This window comes from Gymnogyps californianus, chromosome 1 (assembly GCF_018139145.2).
Source record: "Gymnogyps californianus isolate 813 chromosome 1, ASM1813914v2, whole genome shotgun sequence".
Lineage (NCBI taxonomy): Eukaryota > Metazoa > Chordata > Aves > Accipitriformes > Cathartidae > Gymnogyps > Gymnogyps californianus.
This window is the reverse complement of record NC_059471.1, coordinates 180,953,037-180,977,452: the sequence shown is the minus strand read 5'-3', so window position 1 is coordinate 180,977,452 and position 24,416 is coordinate 180,953,037. Positions and strand designations below refer to the sequence as shown.

The 24,416-nt window shown below is 41.1% G+C and overlaps 1 protein-coding gene across 1 annotated transcript in view; it reads left to right on the top strand.

Moving 5' to 3' along the window:
• Positions 1-24,416, top strand: part of MSRB3 (methionine sulfoxide reductase B3) — an 89,601-nt gene that overhangs the window by 48,109 nt on the left and 17,076 nt on the right.

The window sequence follows — 24,416 nt, the reverse complement described above, 5'->3', positions numbered from 1 at the left end:
AAAGATGTATCTTGCAACAGGCTTTAATAGATCCAGAAAAATTATAGTACAAATAAATGATAATACAGACTAAAGCAAATGGAGGATTGAAGTGAAGTTTGAGAATGATCACTGCTTTAAAGGAGAATGTTTTTCTTCCTGGTGGACAAAGACTTTTCATGGGAATTTGAAGTCAGTGCAGCCTATCTGTCAGGAAACAGATGATTTGTCATCAAATTTTCGTGACAGATGCATGTACACAACGCATGCCAGACCAGGCTGTAGAGCTCACTTTAGGAGGTTTACCAAAAGGCAGTCTCTCTCAAGTTGTCTTTTTAAAGAATTTTAATGTGTTGTAGGGATTGGGAGGGAAGTGAAGGTCAGTCTAGCAGGTTAATGTGTATCTAACAAGACAGAAAACACAGGACAGCAAACAGGGGAACAGTTGGGGAAATAACAGAGATCCTAATACCAGACTATTATTTATTCAGTTAACTATTCCTGGGTGTTCCTTAAAGTTAAACAATAGTAAATTAAGAATAGGCTGTTGTCCTGAAACTAGCTGAAATGTCCATTGCCTGAAAAGGTCATTCAAAATACATTTTTTGTTAAGATGAAAAAGACTGTTTTAAGCAGAAAACCTGATATTATGGCAATTTTGTATTTAGGCCAATGTTATCTTCTATATGGTTTGCTTAATGCAATGATTATAATTGCTTATAATGATACAAATTTTACAATATATTAATCAGAGTATTTATGAAATACCATGTTTCCTTTTATCCCAGTTACAACATGATTTGGGTTTGAAATGTGAGGTATTGCGTTGCTTTTTCTTTCCACACTAGATTTTATCTTTGGAACTATATGGGAGTGAAATCTACAGCAGGAAACATTTATATAGCCAATTCCTACATCTTGTATACTTGAGTCATCTTGCTTCTATTATGATTTTAGTCTGTGAGTTTGAGGTTACTTGCTTTAAATATTGCTTGAATGAACTCTGCTAAGATTGCTTCTTGGATCTTGACAAAACAGTTTTACATGGGGGGATAGCTTCACACATTGTCTGCCATTACCCCTTTTCTTTTAGTAAAGTCACCAAAACTAGGGTGTGGAGCAGAATGTCAAATGTCTCACTTTTCTGTTGAGGGGAAAATGCTCTCTGCAGAACTTCGATTTGCTTGGTGGATTAAGCTACAAACAGTTTTCTGACTCTCTCTTTTGAAGCAGCTCTCCTGTTAGGTGCACTATTCTGCATGCTGCTCCCCTTGGCAGTGAAGGCAGGGGGATGGTATTTCTTAGGGAGCACAGAGGAGGGATAAAAGTTTGGCACTCTCATCGCAGCTATGGCGAACGCCTGCTCGGTAGGTGTCACCAGGCCTCTGTGATTGGACTCTGCAGGGTGAGCATGAGCTTTTAAATGTCTCCTCTTCATCTGTGTGGGCTCCACAGGCTTGCTTTCCTTGAGCTTAGGTCCATGTTCTGGGCACAGTTTGTCTCTTATTTCTCACACAGGGGTGCTGGAAAGCCCGGTTGCCCAAAGACCAGAGGACTAGAGTTGCTCTCTCTGCCCTGCTCATCTGAAGGCACTCCTTATGCATTATTCTTACAAGGCCAGAGCTCTGGCCTTGTGAACGCCTGATGCAGTTTTATCTCCCCAAGAGCACAGAGCACACAGAGGTTGCAAAAGGATTTGGAAGTAAAGACTACTTACAGGAGACCACACAAAAAATACATAAATGTAAATGAGCAGTAAAAGACCCAAGATCTTCTCTGTCTCCACTTTTTTTGCTGCACCTAAATATTCTCTGGATGCACATCAGAATTCTCTGCAGCAGGTGATTAATGTTATTTTGCTGAGTGCCAACATCAGCAGGTACCATGAACGTCAAAGTACTTTGTATACCATCAGGGATACAGTTTGGGAAGGCCTGGGGCTGAGGAATTTCTTAGATTTATTCCTCCTTTTTCTGCAGAGCCTCACTTTCATCTTCTGCTTGTGATCTCCTAAATCCCTGGGGAAGTCTTTGGTTGGAATAGTTTCAGGCTTTCCTGTCATGGGACCCTGGCCACCCCCAAGGTGTTTAAGGCTCCTCACCTGGTGATCCACTGTGGATTGCCAATGTGTGCGGCTGGCCAAGCCAGCCTGGGCTCCTGGTGTCATTTTATTCTTTGCCCCAAATACTGTACTTGGAACTGAGAATTACTGAGGCTTAACACCTCGGTCTCGTCAGTGCTGCCTCTTTCAGCACAGATTTCAGGTAACAACCAAGGGTAGATGTTAAAAGATGGTAGAAAAAACAGATTAAGCAGACAATTAAAATGGCATTTTAAGAAAAAAGAAATCACAGAAACTCCATAACCTCAAAGCACATGTCATGGCCAGCAACACCAAGGCTGAAAAAACCACTAACCTTTGTGAAAAGTACAGCAGCCTTCCCTTTATAAGGACAGTACTCAGTTCTTCCACCAAGAAGCTTTTCTTGATAGTCAGATAGTGCAAGCACTTAGAGTTTATCTTTTGTTCCCAATATGTGAGAGCAGAGAAGTGGAGATACTGAGATCAAGTCAACTCGTATCACCCAAATAAAACATCACTGTTTTTGTTTCCCCACCAAAGAGTTTGCCATCCCTTTCCAAAACCAGACAATAAGCCCAGACCTCCTGCTGCCTCTGAGTGAACAGGAGGGTGTAGGCAGGGAGTGGAAGGATGCGTTGGTGATAGCAGAGAGGCATCCTCATAAAAAAATCTTTCTCTGGTATGGGGGTGGTGCAGTGCCCTATGTAGCACCATGTTCTGCATAATGTGGGCCTTTGAAGTGTGTAAATGTAGCGTTGGTTTTAAAAGGGCTGCTGCCATTTGACACCAATGACTCTATATTTATGCAAACTTGAGTTCCTTGGAGACACCTTAAGGTATTTTCATATCCCTCATTTCGTTTTGAATTCCCCAGACTGTGATTCCTGAGTAAACCAATGATCCCGCAAACTGGAACAAACATGCTTTGTTCTCATTTATCTCATGTTACTCAAAACAGTTCAAGTGTTGAACGTGAGAATGAGGTAATTTTATTCTAGAATGAATATTTTCTTCCAGGGAGCTGTTCTACAACCTGTCGCGTGCTCTAAATTAACCCTAATGTTAATTCCAGTTAACTTGCAAGTCTAGATGTGCCCTTGTTAAGCATTTATCAATGCTTACTGTACTTGTCTTTCCTAGAAATATTTGTGAAGCATTGAAGAATTAAAAGAAGTCTTTCTGAAGCAAGTACAAAGTCTGGAATACAGCTTTAAAAGTGCCCAGTAGGCTCACTGTAAATGTAACCCTTGGAATGTTGTTCAACACTGAGATATTAGGCAAACATTGTCAAAAGAAGATTAATTTGAACTTGAGCATTAACTTAAAAGAAGGCTGTAAAATTCCTATAGTGATGATCGGGATTTATCATATAAATAGCTATAACATCTGTAGGGGACACACATTCTTCATATCATGACTAACAGTTCCATCTGAGAAACTTCTTTTTCTCTGCTGATTCTTTATAAGTCTATAGCTGGCAGAATTTCTGTCTCAGAGACCATGGGGTTAGCTTCATGCTGTTAGAAGATCTTATGAAATGAAACAATTTTGCTTTCCTGTCATAATATGATGAATTTCACTGGTAGTGAAAATAGATTTTTTCCAAAAAAAGTACTTGAAAGCGAAAAAGTTTGTAAGAAAAATATTTTTTTTTTCTCAAAATTTGTTAGGGAACAAAGTAAACCACAAAAAACACAGCTGAAACAATTTTGTTCTAATTATTAGTATTTTGGTAGTTTCTAAAATGCTTATTGTGCTATGTGCTTGGTTAGCAAATTTTAGAATTTAAGAATGTAAGAATTATATTGGAATAATGAGTTAATGAAAGATTTTTTTTAGTTTAGAGAAAAATAGGTCTTCAGGATGCTGTTCCATAACAGGAAGAATTTGTAGGTCTCAAAAGCTGTTGCTGAACACTGTTAATCCCACTTTAGTGATAGAAAAATAAGCATAGAAAATGCAGACAACTGTCTCAGCATGCCCACTGGTCACCAGAGAATGGTAACAGTGAGTTTCCTACTGCCTAGCGGGAGGGCTGGAGTCTTCTTGGGGCATCTCCTGTAACATTTGGTGTATCCTGCATGTCACTGGGGAGGTGAGCCATGTGATATTCAAGTGATAGTGTTGGCAGTGAAATCGTGAAGGGGAAGAAACTTGAGTTTTGTTCTGTTTAGAAAGAAATGACAAATCCCCGGACAAAACACGTGGCCTCCAGCGGAGTCTCTTTTATATGTGTGTCACTCGGTGGAATGGAGGAAGTCAGAGAGTGCAGGGTGCAATAAAGTGACAGTCGGGGAAGCACCATGCTGTAGAAACGCATCTGTGCACTGGCAGAAGAGAGAGGAGTGCCCAAGGGCACACAGTGCCTTCAGCTGTGTTCTTCATCATTCGCTGTGCCAGCTTCCCGCTTCTCTCAAAAAAAGAGATGCATCTCCAAAACCCATTCTTCTGTCTCCCTGCTTCTATACAGATCAAATGAAATGTAGAGATTACCTATGTGATTTTATATCACTGTTTGTGTCAATACTTTGGAAACATTCCAGTTAGTATCAGGAATTAAGCTATAATAGCTGCCCATGCAGCTAGAGGCTGTCCTAAGGGACAGCTACACACAAGCTTTTGTTGGATCCCTGCTGCCCCAGCAATCAAATACAAAGCAAGTCAAGGAGCCCCCGACAGTTCCTGGAATTTCCTTCGCCTGCCTTGTCTGGACTCACAGTGTCAGCCAGTGACTCCGCAGGTCATTTCTCCTCTCTGCACATCGCTTTTTCCACCAGAATGAGTGTACCCGCATGTCTTCAGCACTGCACAATGCTGCCACCCCTCTATCCGCATCAAAGGTCCCATCCTTTCCTTTCTCACCTCTTGTATTTACTGGTATCGTTCCCTTAATGTGGGCCCTATGATGTACTAACTTGCTAGGCTACATGATTCAGCATAGGTGCTAGAGAACAGTTGAAGAAAATTATAAGGTTGGGGGTGGTTAGATGTTTTCCTCTCATAAATTCCTCTTGGCTACACTTCCAGATGTTCAGCAATAGACTTTCCAAACTCTCGCTATCAGCCCTGATTTTCCCTAGCATGTCATCAGTCCCATTGTATGAAAGTCATCAGTACAACTATTAAGAGCATAAGGAACTCTTCGCCCGAGTAAGAGAGAAATGAAAACCAAAAGGCATCTTGAAAGTGAGCGTCTCTTAGTGACCCTTGCTACTAGGGAAACCCCAAAGAAACTTAAATTGCCTGAAACCTTAGGTCCCTGAAGCAGCAGGGTACTTAGTAATATCATCCATTGACCGATTGGATCATAGATCTAAATACAGATTAACAAATCAATTCCTAAATTTTATTGATGTCAGCTTCTTCATCCAGGTTGTGATAGAGCGATTCTTAATTTCTTCTTAGCAAGGCTGAGTAGTTTCAGAAATAGAGAGAAGAGACATTTCGTGTTCATAAAATCATATTGACAAATTCATCTGTCACCCTACAACCAGAGTATTTGATTAAAAAGCATAAAAAGATTACTTGCAGAGTCTGTAACAGGGGAAAGTGGCAAAATTAACTGAGATAGTGAAGAATAGGGATGCTCCAAAGCTTTTTGGATGAGGCAAATGACCTCTCCAGAGTCTCTTTCAACTATGAGGAATTATTTCCTTCTCTCTGGCCACCGCCAGTGTATGGATTCTTGAAAGGGTGCATGAGCTGGCACAGAGAGACGGTGGGAGACAGCAACTACATAAACAGAACAGCAGCTCAGATTATCTTACTTGTCGTTACTTGTCAATGCTATTTTGTTCTTGGCATTAACAACTCTATGAGCAGATCGTTAGGGATGCAATGGTTGGAGAGCATCGTCTGTTATATTTGTTCAGCAGCGAGATGAGCGTTTAGATTCAGATGCAAGCTGAACCATCTGTTGAATGTTTTCAGGGCCATACTGCAATGTGACTTGGAGTATAGATGGCTGGGACATTTCACTGGTACATCCCAGTGAACTATGTGCTTGTAACAGCGCTGATCTGCAGTAACCGACCGTCGCCCTGCTCTTATATCTCTTGTAAAGGATGGCAAAAGTTGGTCAAATTATTTCAACATATAGAAAAATGTTTTAATTTGTGGAGGGCTGATTAAAAATGTCGTAACCATGCAGGCAAGCTTGCTCATCTAGGATTTTTGAAGAAGGCAGTCAGCTGCCAGAGAACTCCAAATGTATAACTTTCCAAATTCTAATACTGGCTTTGCAGTTGCAGATGTCTTTTCCTCCCACTTTCTCTGTTCATCTTATTTCTATCTGAGCTGGGCTATTCCTTGCTATCATTGGCATGATTCTTCTCAGTTGTCAAAGTATTTTAATAGGAAGCCTGTTCAGTTCCATAAGCTAGATCCATGAGTCTACCAATGGAGGCCAGCAGCCTTGGTCGGACTCACAACAGCCTTAAAACTTTCTGTGTGAATAATTTGTGTAATTTCTATTTTGCGGGGGTTTTTGGATAATATATTCCTACCTCCAAAAAATCCTGTTTGTGTTCTCATTAACAGGGCAGCTACTTAAAGATGCTCTGCCCTTGTGAGCTAGCAGACATGCTCACTGTGCTGCTCCCGCACGAAGCACTGCCTGTCGGCATGTGGTAAGAACTGTGCATTAAAGGGCCTTGCTCGTGGAGCCAGGAATATAATATCAACAAAGACAAATACAATTTTCTATTTTTGTCTTACATATACTTTAATAATCATTGCTGCTTCTTTCTTGCCTTGCTCTGAGGATCTTGCTGAGCAGGATTTTGCAATGTGTTTAAATTGGTCCTGTAATGAAAATATTTAGATCTAGGTTTTCCATTTTATTATCATTAATGTAAGCAAATTCATCAGATTTATTTAGGAGAAATTTTTTACCCTTCTTTCTAAGTACTAAAGACAATCTTTTCTATTTTTTATTTCACTGTAAATAGCTAAAAAAGGCTGTCTTTAAGAAACAATTTGGCCGAAGTAGTCTGAGAAGACATGAATAATATATAAATCATGGTTTTATTACATGGAATTGGAAACTGTGGTACTCAGTTAAATTATAAACTATAAAGTAGATTGGCTGAGGATTTTTGATTCATCATAAGTATAGCTGCTTCAGATAGGTTTGGTCTATTGGGGAGTCAGTCTATCGTTAGTCAGCAAATTGCTCTTTCAAGTTAGCAACATTCAGCAGCATAACATCTTTACTGTTCTGGAGGGCTGGATTTCTTAAATACAAAAATGTTGTGATTCTTGCTTAGACCTGTTAATCATTGTGCAGTTTTTTACTGAGCAAGGCTACCTAATTACTTTTCAAGAGCTACTTGCATTGCAGTCTTGTTCAGTGGACAAAGTAGAAGATTTTTGGTGATACTCTTGAATTATCCTACACTTACAAACGTCATAAAGAGTTTTTCTGTTCCTTTTAAATGAAAATTCATTCAGTCAAATTAACCCTATTACAGACTAACTGTGATAATTAACTTTGCCATGGTCCTATTTAATTGGCCAAAAATGGAGTATGTGCAAGAGAAGCCACAAGAATGGACAAGCAGGGAGGTTTCTGGTCACAGCTGTGGCTCATTGAGATGGTTATATAGCTCAAATGCAACTTACCCACACCATGTACAGCTCAAGTCAGTTGTATTGTTTCATTGCTTTATTAGTACTCTATTCATTTAAACCATGAAATGGGGGGAAAAAATTGCCTGTCTGCTTTGTAATTTGGAAGCTGAACTATAATTCATTTGTAAGTGGAGCGTTACGGCATTGTGCATCATGTACATACTTCTGCAGAGGTTTTGAAGAATGGCAACACAGGAGGGACACTGTTTAGTTCACTGTGTGGTGCCAGGAAACAAGAATTCTGTAGGATACAAGAACACTTCACGTCTCTACTATCTTCTGGTGCAGAAACTATCGTCATCCATCTGGGTGTATATAGGTAGATGGGATGGGCACGTTTGGACATAATTTGGATGGCTGCTTCATATTTTTAATGTTGTATGGGCATCTGCTGATTCTGTACCCTGTCCCAGCATGTCTGACAGCTCTGTGACCTTGGGCAAAGTACTTTTTCCCTATGCCTTTTTCCTCCTGCCCATTGTATGTCTGGTTTGTTTACATTGCAAGGCTTTTCAGGGAAAGAGCTGTCTCTTGCTATTGAGCATGTCCAAGACCTAGTGCAGTGGAAACACTTTCTCAGTTGAGATCAACTCTTAGGTCCACCATAAATCAAATCATGGGTGGCCTTTACAAAATGTTTCCTTTTAGACTGAGCAAATGAAGTTCTGTTAGAGAGAGTCTCTGGAAAGCAATATAAAAGGCAGCACGGTAAATGTATTCAACTGAATCAGAGTTTTTCACTCTGCCTACACAGTCTCCCATACCACAAAATTTGTGTCAAGGGGATCTCAGTTCTGTGCAGAAGAAATACAATTCATGCAAATGGTCTTCCCAGGGCCAGAATCTCTTACCTAATTGAACTACATGATTTCTGCAGCAGAATGCATGACTGTGCCTATAGATAAAGGCCTGAATTTGTTTGTTAAAGTCTAATATGTAATAATAGTGGAGTTTAAATGACATGTAAATATGATCTGAGGGCTTAGGCATATAGGACAGAAAATACTTATAGAATACAAAGCTTCCAAAAGCTCTTGAAGACTAATATTCCTATCAGTGATATGGGTCTAAGAAAGCAGGTTTTTACCTGTTTATCATAGGATCATTCACCCATGCATTAATTTCTGAAAAAAACCCACTTGTATTTGCAAATGTGAATGATACTTAACATAGTGGTGGAAATAATACCGATTTTGAAGGGAAAAGGAAGTGAAATCAGAAAGACAGTGCCCTGTGAATACTGAAGAGATCCTAATAAGATATTTGTTAATATGTAGTGTATTTGGTACAATCTGATGCATTCTCAAGACAAATTGTTTTTCCCTCCTTAAAAAGTAGTCTCTTTTAAAGCTGTATCTCCCTCCCAATATGCCTGAATTTACTCTGAATCAGTAAACTCCTTGCTTATTCTAGAAGTCCATGTTGAGTCTCCACTGCAGGTCTCCACCCTTCAGGAAAGTTCACAAAAGGATCTTAAGTACTTCCATTCCCTTTTTATTCATTCCCACTCACCTGAAAATTCCTCTTGCTCTCTTTTCTGGTGACTAACAAAATTTTTCATCTTTTATTTGGCTGGAGGCCAAGCAGCTGAGGAGCTTGGGTTGGGGCCCTTTCTTGATTTAGGCAGTGACTAAGGCTGTGCTGGGAAATCAAATGCTGACTCAGTAGTTCCTAGACCCTTCTTTGGGTGGACCACTGCATCGATGGTCCTATGAAAAGGCATCCCTTGTTCCTCATAGCGCTTTTTATTCTGCCTCTTTGAAAACAGACAAGGTCAAAGGAGGAGAGAGCAGAGTGCAAGGTGGCAAGATTAGTGAGATTATCTCACAAGGTGGCCTCTGTGAGATACTAAAATCCAGTTCCTACTTGGCTTCTTGTGGAGGAGGGAAGTTCTGTTCATGTGATGCCCTACTGAATCAGAGGAAGATGATGAAAAATGTGGCTCCTCAGCTGAGGAGTGTTCCCACTTTTTCATCCACAGAGTCTAGCAGCTGCTTCGTGTTGGCTTTCCAGTTTCACAGTAAAACCAAATCAAACCAAACCTAACCTAACCTAACCCAACTCCCTATTCAAGAATTGCTTAGGATGCTTTCCTTCAGCTGCCCTGGCTTTCCCTTCCCACTCTGGGAGGAGTCCACAGCTTCAATAAGAACAGCAACAACTTAAGACAGCAATAGCATCATTTCAGTTGTGACAATCTGGAGGTGCTTGGCACTGCTGTGCCCTGAATTGAGCCCAGAGGAAATGTAGAGCTGTGTAAAACCATTGGGACAAGCACCACACTGCCAGCCTCATCAGCCTCTGGGATTTCTCATTATTTTCTCACTACCATAAAGTGCATTTTCCTGTTTTGGTTTTAGGCAATGTCTCATTAAGCACAGTATCTTTTGTGGCTGAGTACATGTTGTCCAACATTGCACATCTTCTGTTTTTATTAGCATGGTTTATGGGGTTATGAATTTGAATAAGAATGAGGTGCAAGCTGGTTTTGTTTCTTCCCTCTGGATTTGTCAAAGAGAAAAAAACCCTTAACATCTTTTCTGTACAAGCTGATGAGAATGATGTCATACAGTATTAGTTGAAACTGGAGGAAATCTGTTATTTGAAAAAAATGACCTGTTTCACGTCACTAGACTGTACAAACTAGCCAAGTGATAATTCTTAATGACAGAAGATTCAATAAAGATTAAAATTCCATGTTTTTCTTTCATTGATGTAGTGCTGTAAATTTATGACCAGTAAGAAACCATATGAAAGATCTGTCAGCTTTTACTATTTCACATTTTAGTCTCTTATCAAAACTGATTTCAGGTTTTGTAGTACTAAAAGTAAAGGGAAAAATGCAAGATGCTTTTAATCAAACTGGAATGTTCAGTGATCACCATCAAAATCTTTACAGTGTTGATCTGAGTATGAAGCAAAGAACATTAATTTGTCTTTTGTTGACTTAATTTAGTGGCAACCACAGCCTTTAAGATGTAATGGTAGACAAGTTTGTGTCATACCACTGCAACTGCCACTGTACACGTGAACACCCATCTGCTTAGGATTAAGTCCTAAGTCAAAACACCAATGAGGTCTAATGCTGCCAGTTTAAGTCAGACACAATTTGCACTGAGTTTTATGCGAGTAAGGACAGCACGATCAGGTCTTAAGCCAGACAACAGTGAATTAAGTTACAAGGGCTGAAAGTATTTCTGCAAGGAAAGAATTGCATACCTGTGTGATCTGATAAGGAGTCTTAGCAACCTTGTTTTCCATTGGGGGCTGAATTACCATTCTCTGTTGTTTGGTATACCATTGTCATGCCTGCCTATTGTTCTTTAAAGAGTAAGTGGTCCTAGCCTTTTCATCAGCCATGGTCCAGGTGTCTGAACAATCTTAGATCTGTATACCCTTCTCCAAACAGCATGCCTATCAAGAGCACAAAATCCATAGTCTCAGTGTTTGGTTGTTCTGAATAAACCATGGAACATCTAATTTAGCACTAGTCTTTGCTCTTCTTTACTAGCTGTAGCAACAGAGGTGCTTTGATTATTTGCATAATATCCTTTTCAGGTTATCTCTGTGTCTAGCTTTCACACAATCCCTGTGTGTCTGTGGAGAAATGGTAGCATTTCATTTGGAGGGATATTTTATACAAGCTATTACCATATCAGGGGGAGTGGGATCATCTTATCTAACTGTAACTATCATCTCCCTTAACATAGCCCTCTGAGCTTCATCCAGAGTCAGTTGGAAGAGATAAGCATCCTCAGAGGGGTTCATCCCTTCTGCTGGAGAAGTCTGTCTGGGGGTACACTGAATCACCCTTTTGAGTGCCCATCAACTTTAGAGTTAGGCATGTAACTTTGATGGTTAAAGTTGGGAGAGATTATCTCCATCTGGAATGGATGTGCAGAGAGCTGGGGATAAGTGGGTGTGATCCCCAAGTCACTTTCCACAGCTGCTGCTGTGGAGGCGTAGTGGTAAAAATTCATATATTTAAGAGGAGAGCTACACAATTACTCTCAAGTTCTTCTGCTGGGTGTCAGTAAACCACCTGTACACAGAGCTTGGGTGCAGCATATTTATGGAAAGGACAAGTTTCCCTGCGATTATTTAAGTTGTTTCTCCTTGTATGCATTTTCATTTTCCTTTTGTTTTCTTACCGTTGTTCAAAAAACCCAAATCTGCTTATGTGTCTCCAGTTATCGTTACCCCAGAGAACTGCAGCAATTTTCTTCTCTTTCTCTTGAATTATGAGTAAGAATTGTAAGATGTGAAAAAGCTGACAAAATGTGTTTTGTAAATAGATCATTCACCACTGTTCATCCATTCATAGGCAGGAAGAGAAATATGTAACTGAAAGAGAGATGGCCTAAGGGTAATGAGAGTGAATCAAAAATGTTGTAAACATATTAAATTTAGCTTCAGTCAGGGCCCAAATATTAAGCGGGTCTTTGGCATGTTTCAGAAAGCATGTGAAATTTTCCAAAAGCTTAGTAGGCAGAGATTTTGCTGATTTTATGTCGCTATTCTTGAGCTTTTAGAAAGTCAAAGTCTTTTAGTCTGTGTTAACCATTCTCACCAAGTTAAGGACACCTGACACAATAAATGCAGATGCGAAAACTGAAAGGTGTATTTTTAAAACATTAAAATTCAGAAACAGAAGCGTTCTGTTTCTCCCTCTTACTTTTCAAGGAGGTGGTCATGAAAACAGAATTCCCCTGTTTATATTCTCATTAAAAAAGTGTTTACCCGTAAGATTTATGGTTTTTGAAAGTGCTCATATACTCACTTCCATACTATTATCTCCCCTTGAGTCAGTGATTTTTTTTTTTTTCCCCTGCCACACACTCTAAGGGATTTAAACGGAGTCCCAGGAATATAGCTTCGCAGAGGGGTGGGATTTGGAATGTCAATTGTCAGCACTGATAGAATATCTGGAAACTGATTAAGACATATTTAGGTTGAAGAGTGGTGGAAAAATGTGCTTGCGAATAAAAAATCTGCTGCATAAAATACTGTGTTGAGGTCATTAGGGCTCTGGAAACAAGTTTAAAAGGCAAGAGGGGAAGATACAGCATTTCACTGAAATTTCACCCCTCCCTGCTTTCAAGGATAGTAAGAAATCCCTGATTGAAAGAGTACTGTCAGAGCTGGACTTCAGGTCATGAGTTAGTATTAGCGTTAAACTGTGGCAAACTGAAGTTACGTTGGCCATCGCTTACCCAGTTAACTGGCTTTGCTGAAGAAGAGAATTATAGGAGCTCTCTTTTTAAATCGTTCTATTTTCTTTACTATCTGCCTGTCTGAGACTCTCCCCTTGCCCCACAATGATGGCATATCTCGGGCGTACCCGGATCTGTGTCATTGTGGCAGTATGATTAAACAGGGCTGCATTTTACTGTTGAAGAACAGCATGATGTTGAAAGCTATGCCAGCAGCTGCTTTCACTCCTTTGGTTCCAGGCATCACAGTATAGACCATATAAAAAGTAAGTCCCACTCCTAAAAACCCAGAGAAATGTACATAGCAGAACTGTAATCTTAACTCCCTTGCTCTAGTCTCTGTAAAAGTAATTTCTTTAATGATACATTAACATAAGTTTTCATGTTCCCCTTTGCTTTCTCACACAAGGAAGGTCTGTGCCCAAAGGACCTACTCCTGGCCAGAACATGTAACCCACCAGTGAGACTCCCCGGTGGGACCTGCCCCCTCCTGGGCTCCTGTTTCTGTGGAGGAGGGAGTGAGTACCTGACCACTTCCCCACCTCCTGTGAAGACTATGCACAAGTCCAAGTTTGAGACCCATGTCGTCACTCACTTAGGGTGCCTGCTAGTATGGCACCCAGAATGGCAAGGCAACTTGACTGTGTCTGGGTGGGAGTGAGGACACAAACCTTCATCTAAATGCCCTTGGCCTTAAGGTGATCTGATCTTCCTTCATCAGATCAAGAAAGGGGTGGACCATTCAGAGACTCTGTCCATCCCTCCCCTCTCTACCCTCCTTTCCACAGTGAAGGGGGTTATTGGGAAACTTCAGAAGCTGAAACTCATGAGATTTCCACTGGCACTTTGCCTCTGAGAATGTTTTTACTTATCCACAAGTGATTGAGCTTTAATGAGTTTCTCATAATTTGTACGAGCAGTAACAGTATATTTCTTTCATTCCTCTGCCAATAGTTCTTGCATATTTTTTGAAATTTTCATAAACTGTATTGGCCAGTGCCAGGCTTAAACCTTGCACAGATGGAGGTGGACAATAACATTAAAACGCCTAAGTAATCAAATGTATTACAGCCTGCAGTTCTGCTTTAGCATTTGGATAGGAGTGTGTTACTTAATATTTAAAATCATAAAGGTGCTCTGTTAAAGAAGCTGAAAGAATAAGGCAGAGTGTTCTTCAAATTCATAAAGATGAATAAACGAAGGGCATTCAGTGTTATCTTCAGTGCAATGTAAAGAATAAGATTACCTAAGTTATGCAGACATTCTACCTTTAATTCAGGCTGTATTTACAGAAACTTCCCACCCATATCTCATTAGTTCAATGTTATGGTTTATTTGTGCAAGTCTGTTTTAAAACTAATGAATGATGGGGAATTAGAGAGTTACAGCAGTGATAGCAGGTATTTAAAAAACATTCAAAGCAAGAGTGAAGACTGCTAGGCTCTCAGGAAATGAACTGATACTTACTGAAGCCCATGCAAATATTTAAATGATCTAATAAAGATCAGTGAATTAAAAAATAAGAAAAATAGTCTCATGGGATAGGGATAGGAAAGTAGATTGTTAAACACAGGGACAGCAGAAAGATATACTAGTACAAAGCTGCAAATAAAATTGCCCTGCTCACCCAGTTTATATACTTGGATGGATGTATAGCCTTTGCTATACATTCTTACTGTAGAAGGAGGTAAAATGTTCAAATAGAGGAGGCTAAAGTTAGTCCTAGAGGCTGGGGTGGCCACAGCTAGAACTGTGAGAACAATAGGATTTTTTATTTGGGGACCAAACCTGTATAAGGAAACAAGTCTGGGGACTTGTGTGTCCAGGAAAGTTTGCTTTAAGTTGGCAAGCAGAAATAAAAGATTTTGGTTTTTTCAATGTATTGAACTGGGGCAGGTTGTATACCCCTCAGATTTTTTAACATAAATTGATATTGGAAAGGAAACATTTCAAACAAAGGCTTGAACTGTATGCTTTCAAAACGAAGAGTGGAAAACAGTTGAACTATTTGAATTTTGTCCAAATTCTCCAATTTTTCCTGTCAAAATTTTTACAAAATTTGAGAAATTGTCAGAAAGTTTTCTAGACCCCTAGAGACTGCAGTTTAAGGCAGTTTTATTATTTAGAAAGAAACTACAAACAAATTCCCAAACCTGCCATCAACTCGAAACTCAGGCCCCATTTAATTGGATGCTTAATTACTGGCAGCCACAGGTTGGTTTCCTAGATTGCACAATCAGCTGGCTGTGACGGCCTTTCTTTTCGGTGCTGCCCTGGTACAATGCAGCTGAACCCCTCTGTGACCCCTGGGAATGCCAACAATAGAGATGATCAGTCATTGCACACACAGCTCTCCAAAGGGTGATCAGTTTGTTTCAGGTCTTTCTAGAAAACGATTCATAGTTTTGCAAGTACTTTAGACTTAACATTTCTTAGGGTGTAGATTAAAAAATGTGGTACTTGGAGTAACAGTGTGAAACAACTATTACACCTAGCGATAGCAGTGCTGGACACTGAAGTATAGAGGTTGAATATTGAAAGTATTGCTGCTGAGGCTGCTTTGAATACAACAGAGGAGGAATTCTTCCTCCTCCCCACTCCACCTCCCCCCTCAAAAATACGCCAAATCAATGGGATGGTGCCTTGTGCAAATGAAACACCATCATGTTTCACGTCAAAATGTACAACCGTTTTAATCTGGTTGAAGGTGAGGCTCTGAAGCTGATGTCAGATATGGCTCTGAAGCTCACATCAGGTATGGCCTGTACTGAAAATCTGCAGGTCATTAAGCTGCCTGCAAGGGAGCGAAGTACGTTTTTAAGGTCCATTTTGGAATGTGGGTCAGAGGTCCTCAGGTCCTCTAGTTCTTGCTTTAAAGCCAGAAGCTGCAAGGCTTGTTTGGGTTTTCTGTGAGATGCTTTATGGACTGTTGCTTGTGGCATGGGAACCAAGTCATTTTTCAGAAACTGATTGTGCTGTTGGCTCCGTTCTTTTCCTGCGGAGATTTGGACCGTATTTTACTTCTTTAGTTGTTTTGTAGGAAGGAATCCTATTGAGAACACCTGGAATGATACAATTACAGCATGAGCATTTAAAACTATGGCTATGCCTCAGCTTCCTGGGGAGCTGGGAAGAGTCAGGGAGTGCACGAAGATTTTTTTGGGCTGACTGCAAACTGTTCAGGGTGCTAGATGCCCTTTAAATTTCAGTGGAGGTTTGAGCTGAGAACAGTCCCTTTTAGGCAACCGAAAGCAGACCTTTTCTGCTAAGGCTAAGAGCGCTCCGCAGCCAGAATGTGTTTTATTTTGGTTGCAATCTGATGAACATGTGAAGGGTAGAGAGGGAAAACCCAGCAACCTCCGGCAACCTCTGGCATTTCAGCCCTTCCCCATCCCTGCAACTTCCATTGTTGCGATGTTGCTAAATCCGCTTTGCCCGCTCAGAACTTAAGTAAACAGACATTGTACTTGTGGGGAGTTATGCAGCATTTAAAAAAAGGTCTGAGTTTGTTGAATAGAGTTGGATCAGTACTGGGGTAGCTTGGTGTCAAAGGTTAGATTTTGTTATATCCAAGATAGGGTTGGGAACTGACATACTGTAGCTTTTCTTGAGTGATCTGGTTTTTTAAGTGCTCACAGCATGCTTAGAGAATGAAAAGTACAGTATGTTTCAGTCCCTCTCCTGGAAGGTGCATCCTCTGCTACCTGCTTTCTGAGAAAAGATTTAGCCCAGATAACAACCCAGGTAATTTATTTTAAGTTCTAAATTCCTATACTTTGCCTTTTGTAATGCTGAGACAGAGGAGATCTTTGGAACAGAGGGATTACAGACTTATTTGAATTATAAAGGCACTGACCTCAAGCAGCCTTTTAGTCAAATCTGTTGTTCATATGGTCAGCTTATAATCATGTTTCTGTGATAGTAGTGCAAAGACATAGTGTCAAGGCTGAGTTCAGAGGTTTACCTTATTCTAACAGTAGAGTTTTATCAATCAGGGATATCATAGTAAGTCATCCTTACACCCCTTGCCCTGTATTCTCACCTTCTGCCTTGTGTTGCCTCCAGTGGTTGTTTAACCTCTCAGTTAACTGATTCAGCTTGCTAGCCCAGAAAAAAAGCTGAATAATTTTCTGCTGGTTTAGTGAATTGAACTTTCTCCTCACAAATGGATAAGCACCAGAGCTGGTGAATGATGAGGAAGCAGCAGGACCAAGACAACTGAGAGCAGGGGCAAGATAAGGGCAGGAAGCTGATGGATTGCTTCAGCCATCTTATGACACCTTCCCCTAAGCCTGCCTTGCTAAAGCTTCTCCACTTTGCATACAAAATATTAGAAGTTGATTAGAACAGAAGCCTCCCATACATCTCCCATGGGAGCCTTCTGTTCTGGGTTGAGTGGGTCTTTGGTGAAATGGAGACATCCCTATGAAAACGTTTGCTTCCAGCAAGTAAGCATTTCGTGTTTCTTTTGTTTAAAAACCTGTTTTTATGGAAGATTTCCTACTGAGCCCTTGTCAAGATTTTGTATTTTGCCTTCTCTGGTGAAAGTCTCTGTAAGACTTTCCTTTTAGAATGAACCACAAACCCATCTTTCAAACATAAACAAAATCTCTGTACAGCTCCTTCCAAAATCTAGTCTAATCAAAGCTACAGTTCCGTGACTTCACACTCCCAAGCACACACTGCCTGAGAGGAAGCTCAGACACCCAGTTCACTGCCTTTTTGAGTGAAAAAGAAAAGAAATATTTCCTGTAGCGTAAGAAAAAAACTAATGAAAGAAGAAAGAAAGTGGAAAAGCTGAAAATGAGAAGTTGGACACATAGGGTGTAAAAAGCATTAAATCAAATTAAAATCTTATTAAAATCTCTACCTGCAGCTACTTTTCAACTTAGCTGTTCTTGCTTACTGTCAGTTGGTGTGGACTATGTTTCTGCTGGCTAACTTCTGTTTTGTTAAGAATTCTTCTTCCAGTCAAGCCTGACCTACCTGTATCTCCCCACTTGCTTCATCCCAGGGCTATCTTGGCAGAAGTTTTGGCAGTAAGGAACAAAATAAGCAATTGTGTGTATGAGGTGTGAATCAACTTTGCTTCAGTAAGTTCAGAATACCTTGCAAACTCATTCGGCGCTATTTATGCAAGGTTTCAGCAGAGTTTACTTTTGAAGTAAATATTAAAGTGAAATGAGGTACAGCGCTGTCTTTGAATGCACAGCATTATTTTACACCTTGTTATGTCTATTTTTCCTACTAATACAGCAGTGGCAATTGGACAAGTAAAAGACTGATGGGATGAACAAAAGCGGTGTTCCTTTCCTGAGCGTGCCAAATCCGTTCTGTAAATGTGGCATTAAAAAAAAGACCCCAAACCACATGGCAGAAGTCAGGCCTCCCAAGGAAAACCTGCACTACAGCAGTTTGCTCAAGTTCGTGCATCTCTTTATTTAATGTTTCAGACCCTCCTTTCCCTTGACTTTAGAAGGATCATTTGTCTGTGTGCAGCTAATTTGCTGTTTTACTTAAAAGATTTCATAAAGGAAATATGCAAAATAGTATAATTGTGGTTGGGTTTTTTTTCTGCTTTTGAAAATTTGAAGTTTTTATAAATGTTGAAAACAACTTAATCTTGTTACTTAGCAAGGCCTTTATTAGTCTCTCAAGTAACAGCTCTTAACGCTTGTTTTGGGCCCCACTGGTCCCAGCACAAACTTGTGCTGCAACAGTTATCAGGGGGGAACTGTCCCAAGCATGTGTCTAAGATGCCCTGCGAGAATAAATTGTGTAGGGGAGGAAACTTGTCCTTACTCACAGCTCCACATGAGCCGCTGATAGTATCAAGATTCCTATTTTTAGGGGTATCATATAGCAAATGGTTCAAGTAATATCTCCCATCACTACCTGCATCACATCTCTGGCATCAGCTAAGCGTGAGTAAACCAGCACAAGAAAGGAGCCACGAAATGTGAGCTGTTCCACACAAAAATGTGCACAGCTTTCACAGATCCATTAATACTGTTGTAGATGTAGTGATGCTCTATTTTGACCTAATAATGACAATGCTATGGCTTTTGAATACTCCTCCTTTTTTTTTCCTGTAGAAGCTTTGCAGTGCTACCCCTTCATACTCTGTTTCTCTTGCCTGCAAGAGTAAGATTTAGCTGCTGATACAGGACTCTAAAAGGCTTGGGGGTAACGGAGTGAATTAAACATTCCTCTTCCAGCTGCTGCTGTTCACAACACTTTTGACAGTTAAAATACATCACACATTCTCTTGTCTGTTTAATATAAACAATTAGTATTTTAAGTGGAGTCCAGAATCAACCCCAAATAGGAGGATCCAGACAGGCAGTTCAGATGATAGGAAACTAAGCAGTGTCCTAAATTTATATAAAAGTAGTTTGCAGTCAGTTCAGCCTATGCCTAACATACTGTCTACCACAGCACATTAGATCGTGGAAGCTGAGAGACCAGTGGCTTGTCTTTTGGGGATGAAGGTTTCATTTTTCATCTCAAAATTATTTTAGCACAACTTTTTAGCTGAAATTTTTAGTATGAAATATAAAATGAAGGGGAAAAAAGTCAAAATTAGAATAAAGTTTTTTTGTTTTCATATAATGAAATTTTTGTATGATGAAACATTTTACTTAACCCAAGACCAGTTTTGGACGAAAGCTTGTTTAAAGACAATTTCCCTTTTTCTTTTCTTCCATTCTGGAATGAAGACATTTGAAATCACAAAACTTATTGAAACAAACAAAAAAATCTGGCTTCTCTATAGGTTTACTTCCTTCAAGCTGAAGTAAACCGAAGTAACAGAAGGGCTTTAATGCAAACTTAATTTTAGTATAGAAGCAACATGGTGAGAATAGTAGCAATCTTTGTAGTTTTAGGAATTCTAACATGATCTTGGCAAAGTGCAATTTGCTAAAATTTACTTCCTAAATGAGAGAATTTTTAATAAAAAGGTTATAAACTGAAAAAGCTCCTCATTCCTTACAAAAGGCATCCAGGACACAATACTATACATATGTAAAACCCTTCTTTTTTGAGTCTAGACGATGCATGGCTCTTTGACTGAGAGGAGGTAACATTCTGTATAATATTGCTTCACACAGGTGGTCTTGAAATTCTTTGTACCTAAAGTCAAGGCCCTTGTGGGCGTGAGGATCTCTCTGGAAACCTCTCTGACAACTTTCCATGTCAAAAGCTAAGCATGGACCTCAATGTGAAGCTGGACCAGGACTAGCTATCATTTAGGATTGAACCCTCTAGCTACTAGCATGGGTAAAATATCTAATAGGAAGCGTTTAGCCTCACTTCTGCTTGCCAGGGAGGAAGCTAAATTTTAGGTGGTAAACTTTACATCAATGACTTGCCCTGTATTCCTTTGCAATGGTTAGTGGCTTGATTGCACTGGGCCCTGTAAGGTCTACAATAGTGCAAATAATGAATTGTAAATAAACAACTTCCCAACCTTGTTAAAGGAAGCCAGGCAATTAATTTATTTTAAATTGAGACTTCATCTAAAATGATGGGTCCCCTCAGACCCACATGGCAGCTTCTGCAGCTGTCAACTCGGTTTGCACCTTTAAAGAAAAAAAGGAGCAAGGCACAGGGAGTAAAAATGAAAACAGCTTCAGGTTGTTCAATTTCCTGTTTGTTTAAATTTGTCCTTCCTGACATGCAGATTCATCACACTCCTTTCCTGGTGACTACTTCATTAGATTAGCTAGTTAGGTATTCAGAGGGATTTTTATCTTCTGACTCATAAAATTCTTGTATTCCCCTAAGAATTTCCTGTGTCTGACTGGAATTTTATGTCTTTGTAGTTTTAGCTGGACTCCTTGAAGAAGTTGCTTTCTAAATGACCCTGCTTTTGGGGTCTCGAAATAGTGTCTGAGGAGCCAGCTCAGAGCCTGATTCCTGCTTTTCAGGAAAACTGACCCGTGCCAGCACTTCACCTCTTAAAATTCTAATCAGAAATTTTTCTTAATCTTTTTAAACTTTTCCTTTCCCGCCAGTATTTCCCCGTGCTGCCCATGCCCTTTCCAGGTGTCCACTTCAGGATATTTTTATCCAATTCCGAAAACGCACCCCGATGGCTCAGAGTGCAGCCTGCAAGCCTGTCCCATCAGGTTTTCATCACTCACTTGCTATAAAGCAGAGAAGCTAAGGTTAGGATTGGACCATTTAGCAGTTGATGAGAAATGCCTTTGTATATCCCTTCCCTGCCCTTTTTTAGTCCTTTCTGAGGAGGGTGAGAGCCAGGTTAGGCTGGAGCCCTGGTGTGTGCTTCTTTGAAGGGTTCAGTGAATTGAAGGTGATGCTTTTTGACATGTGAGCTCCAGAAATGTATCGAGTGACTGTAGTGCCAGCTCGCCTGCTTACACGAGAGCTTCGTCTGCCTTCGTTTCCCTCTCTGTGCGAAATGATGGCGCTGCCCTCGGTCGTCGGAGCTCGGTGGTACCTTTGAATGTCTTTGAACAGGAGGAAGCAGATGACAGAATGGCACCGTGCTTGTTTTCCAGAAGTCTGGGTGAAAAAGCAGAAAAAAACCTGGTCACCCGTTCCGCTTTTAGTGTCTTTTCTCCTCTCCCGGCTCACGGTGTTTGCGGCTGGAGCTCCTAGATAGGTGCCCCGAAACACAGCTTTAAAATAACCGGCACGTGCATTTATTGGTAACGTTACTCTCCCCGAGTATATTTGCTTATGAAATCAGCAGGTGGAGACAAGAACAAGGCTATGCGCTGCCGCCGCTCCCGCCCGCGCCGCCGGGCCCTCCCGGGCTCCCCCCACCCTGAGGCGGCAGCCGCCGCTGAGGAACACCCGGGCGGGCCTGGGGCGGGCGCCTCCCCGCTCCCCCCACCCGCCCGGGACGGGCTTTCCCTGCGGGCCGGGCCGGTCTCTGCAGCCGGAGCTCCTTCCCGCCCGGTGCCTTTCCTAACCCTCGGCGCAAAGAGCCCTTCCGGAGGCAGCGGGAAGGGGAGAACGGCGGGGACGTTACACATCCTCTTCTCCCTCAAACGCCATGGCCTGCAGGCACTTCCTTTCTCTTCTTCCTCTCCCTCCTCCCTCCAGGGTTTTCAACTGGGAGGTACCCCCTTTCCACGTTCAGAGGGTCCGAGCAGCCGGCATGCCCGACAGCTGTACGGGCATCCTGAGCACGGGCACCTGCTGGTGGCCTGTGCCCCAGCAGTGGAGTCGGGAGGTCTGCTCCACCTGGGCAGTGGGACATCTCAATGGCCCAGAGGAGGAAGCCCAGGGAAACACAAATATGAAGCAGCCCTCAGTGTTACGGAAGAGAGTATCCAAAGAGTGTCCACAGCTGACGATGTGAATTGCAGCTACAGCCAGCCTAGTGCTGTGGGAGGCACTGTGTAATGGAGACAAATCCCCATGAGTACAGAGTTTTCCTTGAGATACTTGAATGCATCTGTTAGAGGACTGCATGCCCACTCCTAGCATCTTGCCTCTCTCCAGTTTTCTCCTGCACATTGGCCCACTTCCTTTTGCTAATTCTCTCCAAATCTTCTCTCATTTCTCCTCTTGCTTATTGCATCAGGTTTCTTTTCCAAGCCAATTACTCCTTTTTACGTATTTCTTTACCTAGAATAGCGTAAAAGAAAACAAGACCCTGAAGTGAGCTGGATGTTTATAAGCCAGTATTATTTGTCTGCAAAAACATGTAGTGAGTATAATTGACTTCCACTGTGACCATTCGTACTGTGCCTAATTACAAATGCTCTTAGCTTAGGTTGAAAATGACTTCCATGTCTTGCGCAGTTTGTGTACGGTTCATTTGTTTTGTTTAAATTATTGATTCGAGTAAAAAATATAATAGAAGGCTAATCCAGCAGAAAAAGAAGAAATCAAAAACGCGGTCATGTAAGGAACAGCACAGGCACCAGAGCAAGTAAGAGACCTGTGCTGAGCTGATGTGTGCAGCAGCCATGTTAGCGCTTGCTCAGTCTTCAGGAGATTCCAGAGGCAAGCTGGGCTTCCCCCAGCAGAGCATTAAAGGAGAACAGCTCCTCATGAGATCGTTTTTAAGTAGTTTGCTGTTTCTTTCCTTGGACTGTGTCACCGGCTACATAGTATGGCTGTGAAAAGTTTTCCTTTGAAATCTTTCTTGAAAGAAAATATGGGGTTTAGCAGAAATGACATGCTTTGCTTTAGAAACCGTAACAGAAAGCAAAACAGAAGGTGAACATTATAATCTGAAATATGAACTTTTCCATTTCAATAGTTTCAGTTTTCAGAAGTTTTCAAAGTGCAGCTGAAGTTTTCCACAGAAAACTTAAAGGAAAAGGAGTGTGTGGGAGTGTGTGTGCACATGTATATTGTTTTTGTCAGGCTTTTCTGTGAAGAAAGGTCTTTATTTTCTAGTCAGCATTATTACCTACCTCCTTTTGTTTGCATAAGAGGTTGTTAAAAAGATTTAAACCTCCCCCCAAACCCAACACTAACCCCAAACAGTCTAAGCCCGCAAATCATTCCTTTTTTCTTCTTTTAGGATTTTCTGCAGTGCCTATAGCTGTTGCATCCTTTTGTGCGTGACAGCACGGTGTTCAACTGTGTGTTGTAGAGATAAAGTCTTAGGCAGAGGGCAATGCAGCTTCTGCAATTCCCAGGTGAAGCAGAGCTTCATGGCAAGGTTCCTTGCAGGACTTGACAAGCCTGTAGCTCATGACGAGATGTTCCTGCACTAGGATGAAAATCCCCCTCTGGAAATGAATCTATTTTAAGGACTAGCTTAGTGGATAAGCTGTAATGTTGGGCGAAGAGGAGGGTTTTGCTCTCCACCGCTTCATGGTGGCATCAGAAGTAGCCATACCCCACCTTCCTGCAGAGTCTTGTCCTGTGGCCAAATGGCCCTTACAGCAGACCTGGTGGTTTGTGGCTCTGTCTTCGCTCTGCTGTTCAGTACTCTATTCTGTCAACCTTTGGCAGACATTGCCATCTGCTAACTGCCCCAGTCTTGGCCCAAATCCTGACAAAAGCTTTCCTTGATGGCCAAGAAAATTATGTCTTTTCGTAGTTATTTGTGACCAAGTTCCCTCACCAAGACATCTCATTCAATATCTAAAGTAAACAGAAGAAAGGGAGCCTTTGTCTTTTTTTGGTTTTAATCAGTGTAATAACTCTTTCCCTTGTTTCAGAACTTTACAACTGCAATGAGAGCCTGTTTGTCCAGCTGTAATGAGGAGAGTGCTTGTCTGCTAGAGCACTCAGTGCTGGAGGCACTGTAGAAGGAGGCTCAGTAGAAGGAATATAACTGCAAAAGGAAGACAGTACAGGCTGCTTTTTTTTGAGTTAAAAATAATTCTGTCAGAATGCCACCTCCGTAGTTTCAGTTTTAGTGTGTAACTGAGTTCTGGCTGTTCTTTACAAACTTTATTTCCCAGACATGCATAACAATACTACAGGAAAATATTTCAACAAACAAATTGTGGATGTTCATTACTTGAAACACCCCATGACAAATTTTTCAAATATGTACTTCATCTGTGACT